Raw genomic sequence first — 15,415 nt, forward strand, 5'->3', positions numbered from 1 at the left:
AATGTAAAAAATGAGTAAATAAACATACAAGGATTGAATTAAAATAAAATAAAATGGTTGAATAATAATTAATTACATTTAGAAGGACTCATTCAAAAGATAAATTAAATTATGAGTTTAAATTAATATCAATTCATGTGAAATTAGAATTTAATTACATCATATACAAAGTCCAGGATTAGAAAGGTAATTTACTCAAAAGTTTAGGCAGGGGTCAAATCCTCTCAGGTATGATCATAGGTCAAGCATGAATTTAAGTTTTTTATTAATAATCTGGGCAAGTATAATATAATATTTGTTCGAAGATAACTTTCAACTATTTGGTATTTAACGCTCATACTCAGATATTTATGGTGCTCAAACTTGGGACCTTAAGGAATAACAACAAGTTCTTTACTACCGAGATTGCTCGATTTGTACAACACGAATTTAAGTTATCTGTCCAAAACGATGACGTTGTAAGATCAAAACAAACCCAAAAATGATATCATTTTGGAAGAATATATAATATGTTTAAAAAGTTAGCATATAAACCAAGGCATAGCAAGAGAGGGGATTCTTTCCTTTTCTCTGTTTTCTCTTAATTATATAATTTATCATTTTCAACACGTTTAAAAGACAATAGGTTATGAAGAGGTCATGGTTCACACCAGCAGCTGCAGTGCAGTACGGTGATTAAACGTTCATTATTAAATGGTTGAGAGTATTTAGAACATATATTACTTTGTAATCACCTTAGTTTAATGACAACATATTATGACTTTCCGTCTAAATTAAAATGAGTGAATTATATATAACCAGCAAACTCAAAAATGTCGTTATAGCGTTCCCTTAAAAGTTCTAAACATGAGCGTGGGTAAAAACATAACTTTCAATACTCTTACCCTTTAATCATAGGCTCTGCAGTAAGAGGAAGTAATGAGCAAGTTGCTGAACATAGGCGTTTGGCTGATTGTCCCAAGTAAAATCTTGATTATCTTAAAATATCACGGAAGAAGTACATTTTACTCGAAACACCCCATGCAAATCCAAGTGATTAATACTATAGTCATGATTATGTTAAAACATATTCCCCGTTTGGTTTAAATATTGGTAAAGAAGTATAAGCTACTCAAATAAACATGCAAATGCTGCATTTTCCTTTATTTCCATCATCACTATAATCAGATAATCCTTCCTTTTCCTTTTGCATCTGCATTTCTCAAGGCTTAGCGTAGGCAGTTTCCAACCTTTTTAACTCTTTATTTTTTTGCACCATTACTTTTTGAAGAAATGGTTTATAATTTTATGAAAATCAACAATCATGCCTGCCCATACATATCTTACCTCCCACGCCAATCATGACTCAACCATCCCTAGCGAATATAATAACATCCTTATCCAACTAACCCCCATATTTGGCCATTGCAATAGTCATGGGACTCTGTTAAAACTTAGAAGAACACCTCCTGGAAAAACAAAAAGAAAAGAAATGGAGTGATGGAAATCAGAATGTAGGCTAAAGAATATCTCCAGCCCTTGGTCAAAAGACCTGTTAATATAGCCACGTTGATTGCCTCCTTCATGGATTAACACTGAAGGTTTAACCCAACAAAGGACAACTGGTATAACCACCTAACAATTTACCAGAAACAGTTAGCAAAACCAACAGCTAACAGCTCCAGCTGGCAACCCTTCCAGCCGGCAATGCTCAAATCTTAACGTTCACCCCCGTTTTTCAACTTCTTGAGGTAAAAAAACTTAATTCTTGTGCAGCTGAAGTCTCTGCAGCAAGAAAACATTAAACTTTTGGCGTAACTCCTGAAATCAAGTTGTAACTAACGGCTTGGTTAATACATCTGCAATTTGACAATTTGTAGGAACATAATTGACTATTAGTTGCTGGTCAATGACCTTCTCCCTGACAAAATGAACATCAAGGTCCACATGTTTAACTTTAGCATGCAAGACTAGATTAGTAGCCATGGTTATTATGCTGCTATTATCACACCATATAACCGGATCTTGAGACAGTTCAACATTTATATCATCTAGAACTGCTTTAACCCACAGAACCTCAGCAGTTGTATAAGCAAGGCTTCTATATTCTACCTCAGCTGTTGATCGAGACTCTGACCTTTGTTTGCGTGAACTCCATGACAACAAATGACTACCTAGGTAAACACAATACCTGGAAACCGATCGCCTATCATCGGGATCACTGCCCCAATCTGCATCCGTAAAGGCCTTGATTTGAAGTTACCTCTATCCCTTTATCAACCATAATCCATAATCCATTGTACCTTTTAGGTAACGTAGAATTCGTTTAACTCCTGCCCAATGAGCTTCACAAGGGGACTACATAAACTGTGATACCTTATGAACCACAAAAGCAATGTCTGGTCTAGTATGACACACATACAATAGTGTACCAACTGCACTTCGATACTGTTGAGCATTGACTGGAGCTCCTGAATTTTTTGAACTCAACTTGGGTGTAATAGGTAAGGGTGTGTCCACTGGTTTAGCATGAATATTAAACTTGGTCAACAACTCCTGCACATACTTCTTTTGACTCAAAAATATTCTAGTTGTTGTATGAATAGCTTCAATGCCCAAAAAATAGTGAAGAAGCCTGAGATCCTTTAACGAGAACCTGTCATGTAGCTGCTTCTTAACCTCGTTAACACATTTCTCAGAATACCCCGTGATAAGAATGTCATCAACATACACAGCAACATATGTGATATCATACTTTGTGCCACGAATGAATAACGAGCTATTAGCTCTAGAAGGTCGAAATCCCATGAAACACAAGCATTGTTGAAATTTTTGATACCAATTGCAAGGGCCTTGTCTAAGTCTATAAAGTGCCTTTTGAAGCTTGCACACTAGCTTTTCTCCATGATCACTAGTTTGTTCGAACCCTTCTGGTTAAACCATGTATACCTCCTCCTATAGATCACCTTTGAGGAAAACATTATTAACGTCTACTTAATAGACTTTCCATCCACGTGAAGCAGCAACCGATAGTAGTACATTTATCGTGAAGAATTGCACCACAGGACTGAAGGTGTCAACAAAGTCGCATCCTGGTACTTGAGAGTACCCTTTTAGGACAAGCCTTGTTTTGAATCCGAGTTGTGTTTAATGCGAAACAAACACTTACACCCAATGGCCTTTCGATCAGCTGGCAGAGGAACCAACTTCCACGTGTTATTAACAATCAACGCCTTGAACTCCATTTCTACTGCAGTACGCCAATATTTATGTTGTAAAGCATCCTGCACATTCAGAGGATTCTCATTAAACAAAGCATTATAAACCTTAGGTTTGAAAATTCCTGCTTTGCTGCGTGTGACCATGCGATGTTTATTTGTGATGTGTCGAGCATCCACACAGTTATATTCATCAGATACAGGCCTGCTTGAAGTACCTGGCTCCTGAACACTTATTGAACCATTCTGATCATCATTTGGAATAACACTCAAATGTGTAGGCTCACTATGAGTATCCTCTAGTTGAGCAGCAGCTCTCGACACAGCATCTAGCTCTTCCTCCATTGTATGAGCTCTATCATCATGACCAGCACTTACACCAGGTGTGTGAGATGAATCAGCCATAGTATCTTCCACCAGATCAGGTACATTAACCGGATTATCACACATAGTATCCTCATGATCGATCATGTTGAGTTGCTTGCAAGGAAAATGAACAGCCCAGTCGACTTGTTTAACATGTTTATTGATGCCAACACGTTGAGACACACATAGAAACACATTTTCATTGAACACCACGTGTCGAGATATATATACACGACATGATTCATCAAGGCATTGATATCAATGATGTTGTGGAGAGTAGCCAAGAAATACGCACGGCTTGGACCTGAAGTTAAACTTGTGCCGATTGAAATGACAAAGACATGGGAAACATTGACAACCAAAGACTCGAAGAAACTGATAATCAGGTTTCTTACCGTACAGCTTCTCAAAAGGTGAGATCCCTGCAAGCAAGTCTATAGGTAACCTATTGATTAGGTAAACCGCAGTAAGGACATCATACGACCAATATTTGAAGGGAATGACTGACTGAGCTACAAGCGTTAGGGTTGTATCAATGATGTGTCGATGTTTACGCTCAACTACACCATTCTGTTGCAAGGTATGTGGACATGTAACCATGTGCTTGATTCCTACAGCTGCAAGATAATGCTCTAAACCATGATACTCACCCCCACCATCAGTTTGTAACGCAACAATGTTTGTTTTAAACTAATTTTTAACAAGAGCATGAAACAAATTGAAAGCTTGAGTAATATCCGATTTATTACGCATCAAGTATACCCAGACATTCCTATTGTACATATTTATAAACGAAACATAATATTGCCAGCCACAAGACTTAATCGGTGTTGGACCCCAGACATCAGTTTCTACCAGCTCAAACAACTGACTATAAGCTGTATCTGATTGCAAGAATGGAAGCCTGTGACTTTTTCCTAGCTGACATGCAACACATATTTCACTATTATTATGAACACCATTCTTAATATGAAAGAGTGAAGATATATTTTTTGACGCAGGGTGTCCCAACCGTCGATGCCATAGCCAGAAGCTTTTATTGGACTTAACATCTTTTTCCTCAGCAAAAGTAGAAACTTGATGAAGCATGTCATCCATTCGAACAGTTTTATTAAAGCAATACAGCCCATTTTCCAGTTTACCTTCTAACTAGATTCGGCCAGTTTCTTCATCCTTCACAAAGTACTTGTCTGAGTGAAATTCGAGATACACATTATTGTCTTGTGTAAGTTTAGAAACGGATAACAAGTTCCTAGTTATTTTTGGAACGCACAAGACATTCTTTAGCTGTAAATCACATATATTAGCAATCAATGACACATCACTTATATATGATATTGGTAATGTGGAACCATCACCAAGGTAGACCTTACCTTTTCCTGAGTATGGTCGACCCAAGGATGCTCCAGATTTGTCATAGGTCACATGGTGTATAGCACCAGAGTCGGGATACCATTTGTCAGCAGCAGACAAAACTCCTTTAGCAATGGATGAGTGTATTTGTTGCCAATTATCTGAAAAGAATACAGCTCCAGAGCCAATGCCTGGTCAGATTGGACAGCAGGCAGTGGCGCTCTCAAGCTGCTTTCTATAATGGTGGATTTTATGGAGTCCAAGACACACTTCTTGATGAGCGTGGGAGACATTATTTCAAAGGATCTTTCATACAAGGTGTTAAAAGTCTAAATTCGCAGCTGCAAATTGAGCAATTTCGGTGGGTGGAAAGCTGGCCAAAAACTTTCGGTGGTCTGCACATTGTTTTCAACACTCGGTACAACATTTGTTGAAATTGGGTAATGGAATAATTATATATTTAGTCCTTGTACTTTAGGATATTTACAAGATTAGTACTTAAGCTTCAACTATAAATACCCTAATCCATTTAGCTTCAAAATCATCCCAAATCATTACAGGTTTCTCTCAATACTAGAGAATTTAGAGAGTTTTCTTGAAGAGTTGTTTTCTCATTTTTATCAAGAGAAAACTGTTATTGTTTTCTCCTTGTTAGATCGAGAGAAGTTGTAATTCCTATTTTCTCTTAGTGAAATTCTTCTACCGTTACCCGTGATTTTTACCCAATAATATTTAGGGGTTTTCCACGTAAAATTTGTATCTTCTTTTATCTTCATTTTTATTTTCTCAAATTATCAGTTGCGATTTTGCTCTATCTGATAGCTGTATTCTGTAACAATTGGTATCAAGAGCCAAATTAGAGTGTGTAATATCTAATTATTATCTTTGTGGTTACCACTAAAAGATGGATCCTCCAACATAAGAAAGTAAGAAGATATTACCCATTCTTTGAAGGTTCCAGAGAATTATTCACGATAGTGAAATAGTGGGAGCTATCCGTAATAGAAGCTATGGCAACGAAATTTGATATTAAAAAATTCAATGGGAGAAATTTCTCATTATGGAAATTGAAGATGAAGGTCATCGTGAGGAAAGACGGTTGTCTAGCAGCTATCAATGAAAGGCCAGTAGATTTCACAGATGACAATAAATGGAACGAGATAGATAGGAATGCTATGGAAAACTTTCATCTAGCATTAGCAGATAAAGTATTGCCAAGCATCGAGGAGAAGAAAACAACTAAGGAGTTATGGGATCATCTCACCAAACTGTACGAGGCCACATCGTTAAACAATAAAATTTTTCTTAAGAGGAATTGTACACTCTCCGGATGCCAGAATCTACTTCAGTGACGGAGCACTTAAAAACACTAAACACTTTATTTTCTCAGCTTACATTCTTAAGATGTACAATAAGAGAACAAGAATATGTTGAACTTCTACTTCAAAGTCTACCTGATTTGTATGATCAACTCATCATCAACTTGACAAACAGTAATGTCACCAGTCTAGTCTTCGATGACGTTGCAGCTGATGTTCTACAAGAAGAAAATCGGCGCAAAAACAAGGAAGACATACAAGTAAATCTACAATAAGCAGAAGCATTGACAATGATGAGAGTGAGATCAACAGAACGTGGCCAAAGAAGCAGTCACAAACATGGTAGATCAAAGTCGAGAAGCAAAAATAATTTAAAGTGCTACAACTGTGGAAAGAAGGGTAACTTGAAGAAGGATTGTTGGAGTCTAGATAAAAACTACAATCCACAAGGCAATACCGCAAACACTTCAGATGATAAAGATGATCTATGTTGTGAAGCATCAACCACCGTGGAAGACAGAAAAAGATTTGCAGATATATGACTCATTGATTTAGGAGCAACATATCACATGACCTCAAGAAGAAAATGGTTCCATCATTATGAACCTATTTCAGGAGAATCTGTGTATAGTTGCAATGATCATACCTTAGAGATCGTTGGCATGGGAACCATCAAATTGAAGATGTATGATGGAATAATTAAAGTTGTTTGAGATGTGCGACACGTGAAAGACCTGAAGAAAAATTTATTATCCTGTGGATTGTTGGATAATAATGCAAGCAAGATTGAAACATGGAAAGTAATCATCAAGGTGTTTCGTGGAGCGCTTGTGGTGATGAAAGGCAAAAAGATAGCATCAAACTTGTACATGTTAAATGGAGAGACTTTGCTAGAAGCAGAAGCCTATGTTTCCCCATGTAGTTCAGATTCTGTAATGTTATGGCATCAGAAACTTAGACACATGTCAGAACAAAGAATGATAGTCCTTGTGGAATAAAAGCTACTTCAAGGCTTAACAAAGGTATCACTTACTTTATGTGAGCATTACATAACCAGTAAGCAACACCGGTTGAAATTCAACACGTCAAATTCTAGAGGAAAAAGTGTTCTAGAATTGGTTCATTCTGACGTATGGAAAACACCAATTACATCCCTAGGTGGAGCAAAATACTTTGTCTCATTTATTGATGACTACTCCAGGAGATGTTGGGTGTATCCTATTAAGAAGAGGTCAGATGTGTTTTGAACTTTAAAAAACTTCAAAGCGCGGGTGGAACTTGATTCTGGAAATAAGATCAAGTGTTTTAGAATAGATAACGGCAAGTGAAGAATTTGATGACTTTTGTAGGAAAGAAAGCATCAAAAGACAATTCACAGTGGCGAACACTCCTCAACAAAATGGTGTGGCAGAGCGGATGAACATATCATTGTTAGAAAGAACAAGAACAATGTTGAGGGATGCAGGCCTAGAAAAATCATTCTGGACAGAAGCAGTCAATACTGCTATTATTTTGTGAATCGAGCTCCATCAACTGCAATACAGCTGAAGACACCAATGGAGATGTGGACTGGTAAACCAGCGTATTATTCAAACCTCCATGTATTTGGAAGTATTGTGTATGTGATGTACAACTCCCAAGAAATTTCAAAGCTAGATCCAAAATCCAGGAAATGCAAATTCTTGGGGTATGTTGATGGTGTAAAGGGGTATCGCTTGTGGGATCCCACTGCCCGTAAAGTGATCATCAGCAGGGATATTATCTTTGTAGAAGATAAACTACAAAGAAAAGAAGATGATGATAGCACTGAAAAGTCAGAGACTACATAGATAAATGTGGAAAAAGAGGTTGAACAAGGTGATTCTTTTAAAGCAAAATCAGCACATGATGAACAAGAACCAGAGAGTTTTGAAGCTTCAACAACTCGTCAATCATATCGTGTGAGAAGACGTCCCAATTAGCACTCAGATTATGTTTTAGATTGAAATATTGCATACTACCTTTTAACATAGGACGGTGAGCCATCAACATACCATGAGGCAATAAACAGCTCAGATACTTCACTGTGGATGATGGCGATGCAAGAAGAAATTGAATCCCTTCATAAAAATAATACATGGGACCTTGTGCCACTACCACAAGGAAGGAAGCCAATTGGTAACAAATGGGTCTTTAAAATCAAACAAAATGGTGACGATCAAGTGGAGAGGTATCGTGTAAGACTGGCGGTCAAAGGATATGCTCAAAAAGAAGGTATTGATTTCAATGAAATCTTTTCTCTTGTGGTTCAACTAACAAATAGTTCGAGTAGTTTTGACAATGTGTGTTACATTAAACTTACATCTAGAGCAGCTAGATGTTAAAACATCTTTTCTTTATGGAAATCTTAAAGAAGAGATTTATATGCTCCAGCCTGAAGGTTTTGAAGAAAAAGAAAAGAAAAACTTGGTTTGCAGGTTGAACAAATCTTTGTACAGTCTAAAGTAGGCGTCGAGATGTTCGTATAAGAGATTTGATTCCTTCATTATGTGCCTTGGATACAACAGGCTTAATGCAGACCCTTGTGCTTATTTCAATAGGTTTGGTGATAACGATTTTGTTATATTGTTGTTATATGTGGATGACATGTTGGTTGCAGGACCTAAAAAAGATCATATTGAAGAATTGAAGGCACAACTGGCTAAGGAATTTGAAATGAAGAACTTGGGATCAGCGAACAAGATTCTAGGGATGCAAATTCACCGAGATAGAAGTAATAGGAAGATTTGGCTTTCACAAAAGAATTACTTGAAGAATATCTTGTCAAGATTCAATATGCAGGATTGTAAGCCAATTTCTACCCCTCTTCCTATTAACTTCAAATTATCTTCCAGTGTGAGTCCTAGCAGTGAAGAAGAGAGGATGGAGATGTCTCGAGTGTTATATGCATCGGCAGTGTTCACTATGATATGCACAGGACCAGACATTGCACAAGCAGTGGGAGTGGTTAGTCGGTACATGGAGAATCCAGGAAAAGAGCATTGGAATATAGTAAAGAGGATCCTAAGATACATCAAAGGGACCTCAAATATTGCATTATGTTGCGAAGGATCAAATTTACTTATCAATGGGTATGTTGATTCTGACTATGCAGGGGATTTGGATAAAAGCAAATCTACTACAAGATATGTGTTCAAAGTTGTTGGTGGAGCTGTAAGCTGGGTTTCAAAATTGCAGTCAGTTGTGGCTACATCCACAACAGAAGCAGAATATATAGCAGTTACATAAGCCAATAAAGAAGCAATTTGGTTGAATATGCTATTGGAGGAGCTTGGGCACAATCAAGAGTATGTCTCTCTATTTTGTGACAGTCAAAGCGCATTGTATCTAGAAATGAATCCAATATTTCATTCAAGGACAAAGCACATACGAGTTCAGTACTATTTCATTCGTGAAAATGTGGAAGAAGAGATGGTTGATATGTAGAATATACATACTAAAGACAACATAGCAGATTTCATGACGAAGGCGATCAATGCTGATAAATTTACTTGGTGTCGATCCTCTTGTGGCCTGTCAAAAACGTAAGCAACATGAAGGTACAAGGTAGAAAGAATGGTATGAAGATATGATTATTCCAATCAAATCTTCAAGTGGGAGATTGTTAAAAGTCCAAATTGGCAGCTTGTTAAAAGCCCAAATTGGCAGCTGCAAATTGAGCAATTTCAGAGGGTGGAAAGCTGGCCAAAAACTTTTGATGGTCTGCACATTGTTTTCAACATTCGGTGCATCATTTATTGAAATTGGTTAATGGAATTATTACACATTTAGTCCTTATACTTTAGGGTATTTACAAGATTAGTCCTTAAGCTTTAACTATAAATACCCTAACCCATTTAGCTTCAAAACCATCCCAAATCATTCTAGCTTTCTCCCAATACTAGAGAATTTAGAGAGTTTTCTTGAAGAGTTATTTTCTCCTTTTTATCGAAAGAGAATTGTTATTATTTTCTCCTTGTTAGATCGAGAGAAGTTGTAATTCCTATTTTCTCATAGTGACATTCTTCTACCATTATCGTAGTTTTTATCCTATATTATTTAGGGTTTTTCACGTAAAATTTGTGTCTTCTTTATCTTCATTTTTATTTTCTCAAATTATTAGTTGCGATTTTGCTTTATCAGATAGTCGTATTCCGCAATACAAGGTTCCATTGATTTCATTTTCGGAAATGCTAGATCACTTTATCAGGTACAACAGTTTTGGGACATCTTATTGCAACTTGGTTTTGTCATTAAAAGTCTGTCATACATTCTGTTTTATCACTGAAACCGACCATCCACATGACATGGGTGTGTTATCCATTCTATTGCTAAAGAGGGGATGAGTGGAGTTAGCGGATCCATCACAGCTCATGTCAGGCAAACGATAAGTGACCAAACGGGGTTCTCGTTCGTCTACTGTATCGTTTGGGGGACCGGGAGCATCTGGCTTGGACGAGCTTGGGGAGCTTATGCCACCATCGTGTTTTCCAGAAGTTACATGACGGATGTTGTGGATCCGGTCGGATGGAACGACTGGCGAGACCCCTCTAGAGACCAGTCTGTCACTATCTCTTATTCGTTTAATTGAAACATTGTTTATGTGGCAATCATTTTATGATAATCAAGAATGAACATTTTGATGGTTTCCATGACTGTGTATTTGACGAGTGTTTGGGACCTGGAGCAAACTAGTCCCGAAGAGCTTCTTATGGGATGCAGTTGATGGTATACGAAGCAGCTGAATACTTGAACATTTCATATATTGATGGAGATCAATAGCTTCAAGATTAGACCTTCATCTTTATATAATAATATATCTTTAGGTCGTATATGCATTCAAACCCTCGGCTAGTTTATGTAAAAATGTTGATTTCAAAGAGGAATTTGAGGTATGTATATGAAATTAAGTGGAGCCTTTTGTATAAGGGCTAAATACCCTTTATTATATGAAATTATATTGAATAATTCATCAATGTTATCAATTTTATATATGATTTTTTTGTTATTAACGGTTTGGAAATTTAATAGAATGAGTTTCTGTTATTAAAAGCTTTGGACTTGTTAGTTTGCTAAAGTTAATGAATTAATAAGCTTATAATAGATTATGAATATGATATATTGAGTCATTTCTCATTAACCCAATTGAATATTAAAAAGTTTTCTTTCTAAATATAAAATATAAAGTTACTTTAGTTACTTTTTCTTTCATTTATTTTTTTTCTTAATATTTTTGTGTCGCCTTTTTCTTTCTCTTTGATTTTTATTTAACCGACGGCGACACCAATCCTAATGTTGATTGTCGACCGCCGGTGGTTATTAGTTTTCTTTCTTTTATACGACTTTTGTTTTCTTTTTTTCTTGAGTCATTTTAATTTTGTTTAAGAATCTCTGTCTTTGTGACACGTTTTCTTTGTTCTTATGGCATGTGTTTTCTCTGCTCTTATGGCATGATCCTTATTAAGTTTTTTGTACCTTTTTTGCATACCTTTGCGGTCATTTTGGTGCTCGCACAAAAATCATCACAACATTTATTTTCTGAATGGTTTGTTGGTGGTCACGTATAATCAGATACTCTCTTTGGCAAAAGGTTGTTTGCCGATCTAATCATAATTGTGTAGCAAAGCAGCCTGCTAGATTGCTTGGTTCTTTCACAACTCCTTTATTACTTCGTAAAGCATTTCATTCGACATAGACAATGAGTTTTTATCAAGGTTAATGAGTTCTTTTGATATTGATTTTCATTCTTGATGGAAGTTTTTGTTTTTCTTTGTATCTTTAGGTTTAATATTTTTATTTGTGTATGAGTATTTTGGTAATTATTATCTCTAATTTTCTCTCTATAATTTGGTCTATTTTATTTTTTATTTCTTCCCCTATTAATGAAATCCAGTTGACATTGTTAAAAAGTTACATTAGTTCTTTTCTTTTTTTTTCTTTTTTTTTTTTTTTTTGCTTCTATTGTCGTTTATCATCTCTTTAGCACATCGATTTTCAGCCAATATACCTCCTTTCTCACACTAACAAAATTATTTATTTTCGTAACAAAATCTATTGTAAACTCTTTAAATGAGCTAAAATTGACAAGATATATATTTTTTAAAATAATCTTTATTTGTTAGAAAATGTAATAATAAAATTAATTCAAAGACTCAATTAAAAAATGGAAACTAAAAGTTTTTTAGATAGAATTTTTTTAATGACATATTTGATGTTTTAACAAAAATTTAGAGATAAAATTAAGCGTTAATATTTTTATTAACAGTATTACATCATCAATTTAACGAGAACAATAGTGAAATAGTCATTTTACTAAAAATAGTTAACATTAGTAATAAATTTATTATTTTTAAAATTTAATGAAAAAAATGAAAACTTAGTCTCTATTTTACCTTTAGTAGTTTTAAATGTATTTTAAGTAACCATATTAAGTGATTATTTTATTTTGATGAATGCCTTCATCACTTACGAGGGAATTTGAAATTATGGGAGTGGAGAGTTAGATGGCAACGACCCCTTCTCTTAGGTTTCTTTTCTTTGTTTATTAAAGGAAAATTTAATAAAATTTGAAACTAAAACGTTATTTCTTTAAATTTAATGATAATCTATTTATATGATTTTTTTTAAACTCAAGGATACAGAAGTGCTGGCCTATAAAACAGATCCTGTTCAAATAAGGTCGTTATATTTATATTACTTAATATGTCATTTGGAAACCATTGTATCTTTGTGTTCTTTAAATTTTAAGCATTGTAATAACTTATTTAAAATTTTAAAAACATTTCGTACCTGTCTCACGAATAAGTCAGTGATAATTTTAATAGAACTAGTGTGCCTCTAGGAAGTCTAATCCTTCTTATTATTAATTTGGAGATTATGAAATAATATATGTTTAAAATATTCTTAATTATTTGATAATAAATATTCTCGCATTATTTAAAATATCATCCTAAAAATCAATAACAAAAATCCTTTAGCTATTAAGTTACTTGATTCGTGTTTTAAATCTAACATGGATATAATATCAATAACAGGAAGCTGGATTAAAAGTCAATGTATCATGCATAATATAAATTTCTCAAGATATTAATTAAATGCCTTAGAGAAGAAAAGTGAAAATGAAAATCGAATTTCATAGAATGAAATTGTAAATTAGCTCAAACAAATAGCCTCGCTACTGTTGATTGAGATGCTCCAAAATATCTTGCGCCAAGAATGACATGTCGAGATTGGATGAGCCTCCATCTTCTACTTCTTTTCTCGCCATTTCCGCAAGCTGTCGATTTCTCATTCTTCTCTCTTCCCCTTCTTCTCTGTCATTCATCAACATATCTATGGATTCCTCAATCTCTTCTTTCTTAACCAGCACCCCCAGTTTCCATTCTTCACCCCATCTAACAGGGACCTCAACTCCCACCCCAACACCTATCTTTAGTATTTCAACAATGAGTTTTCATTAAAGAACTGTTCTGAGAATTGGGGCCTTGTTATCATTGGCGCTCCCGAGCATACAGCTTCTAATGTTGAATTCCAGCCACAGTGAGTTAAGAACCCTTTAATTGTAGGGTGGGATATAATAAGAACTTGGGGAGCCCAACCCTTGATCAAAAGTCCCCTCCCTTTGATTCTCTCCTCGAAATTATGCTTTGAAAAACAATTTTCTAACTCATCATTAGCTCGTTGATTGCTTGCTTTGACTACCCAAATGAACGGTTGCTGTGATGCTTCCAGACCCAACCTCAGTTCTATCAGTTGTGATGAACCTAGACGGCATAGGCTGCCTAAACAAGCGTAACTAATTGACCTTTGTTCCATTGAGTCGAGCCATTTCAAGCATTGCTGCTCGTTGATGGATGTTTTTTTTCCACGTTCAAACTTGTCTAAGCTCATTCTGTTGAATAATGAAACTTGTCCAATGGCCCAAACCTTTTTCTGCACAGCCTTCCGGTACTCGGTAACACATCCATGCTCTAGTTCATTGAAGCTGTTTACCACAACTCCGTAAGCATTCATGGCAGCCTCTTGCATCTTGTTGAGTATCGTCCGAGTCCGGTAAACTAACAAACGACACAGGAAGTCGAGCCCTCGTTATCTCGACCTTATGAGGGAGGCCTGGGATCTGAAAGGATTCCGAATCAGAGTGGACGGAGAGATGAGCCTTATGCAGCTTCACATTGTGAGGCTCAACAAAGAGAAGCAGCCCGTCCCTTGGAAAACAATCCTCGGAACATTAAACTTTTGAACAGTTTCTGAGGTCCAATAAAGAAACTTGTCTGAGATTATGCAGCTTGGTTGCGGTTTTTTCTGTTCCAGGAACTGTTCCAATGGTTCTGGCCACATCTCAAGTGCCTTGTAATACTTTTTCAGTAGGTCCCTTAAAGTTACAGTGTCGAGATTCTCACATCCGATAGGGAGTCCGGCTTCTCGGCTTGGGAAAGGGATTTCAACTAGCCGGAACGTTCGACGACGGATTCGAATCTCGACGCGTTTTGGGGAGTGGTGATCAAGCTTATGATCAACCCTCACTCGGCAAGAAGCCGGGCCATTGGTATCATGTGACCTTGAGCCATTAGCCGGATTAACACAAAGTGTAGTTGTTTAGCCATTATTGAAGCCATAGGAGAAATATGGGAAACAAAGAAAATGATGCCGAGGATGGATCAATTGAATCACCTGAAATGTTTGGAAGAAGATTCTGATCGGATAATTTTATTACATTCAGATAACTACGCTTCTTTTATTACATCTTCTTTACTTTTCTCACGAAAAAGCTAAGATAACTAAATTGTTTCTTTAAGAAATCCAGCTTTTATTCTCTCCCCATTTTCATCTTTTTCTATTAATCTCTTTGCCTTTCACTTGTTTAATTTTTACATTCAGTTAACATTTTTTTTTATTACATCTTCTTTACTTTTCTCACGAAAAAACTCAAGATTCAGATGCAAATATTTTAATTACAATCCACTTACTTTTATATAATGATTTTCCGATTTAAATTTTAGGGTAATAATACAATTATAAAAAAAAATATTTTAATCACTAAAATTTAAGATGCCTTATTAAATAGATTCATCCACATTTCGAAGCATTTCACATGCAAATATTTTAATTACAATCCTCTTACTTTTATATAATATTTCTGCATTTCTAAGCATTTAACAT

At 35.7% G+C, this 15,415-nt stretch overlaps 2 pseudogenes; one reads left to right on the forward strand and one right to left on the reverse strand.

The window, feature by feature from the left end:
* The first annotated feature begins 5,049 nt into the window (after nt 1–5,049).
* LOC120171257 lies at nt 5,050–11,125 on the forward strand (annotated as a pseudogene).
* A 2,302-nt stretch (nt 11,126–13,427) lies between these two features.
* LOC120171258 lies at nt 13,428–14,871 on the reverse strand (annotated as a pseudogene).
* Nucleotides 14,872–15,415: the final 544 nt, after the last annotated feature.

This window comes from Hibiscus syriacus, unplaced genomic scaffold, assembly GCF_006381635.1.
Source record: "Hibiscus syriacus cultivar Baekdansim isolate YM2019G1 unplaced genomic scaffold, ASM638163v2 tig00111827_pilon, whole genome shotgun sequence".
Taxonomy (NCBI): domain Eukaryota; kingdom Viridiplantae; phylum Streptophyta; class Magnoliopsida; order Malvales; family Malvaceae; genus Hibiscus; species Hibiscus syriacus.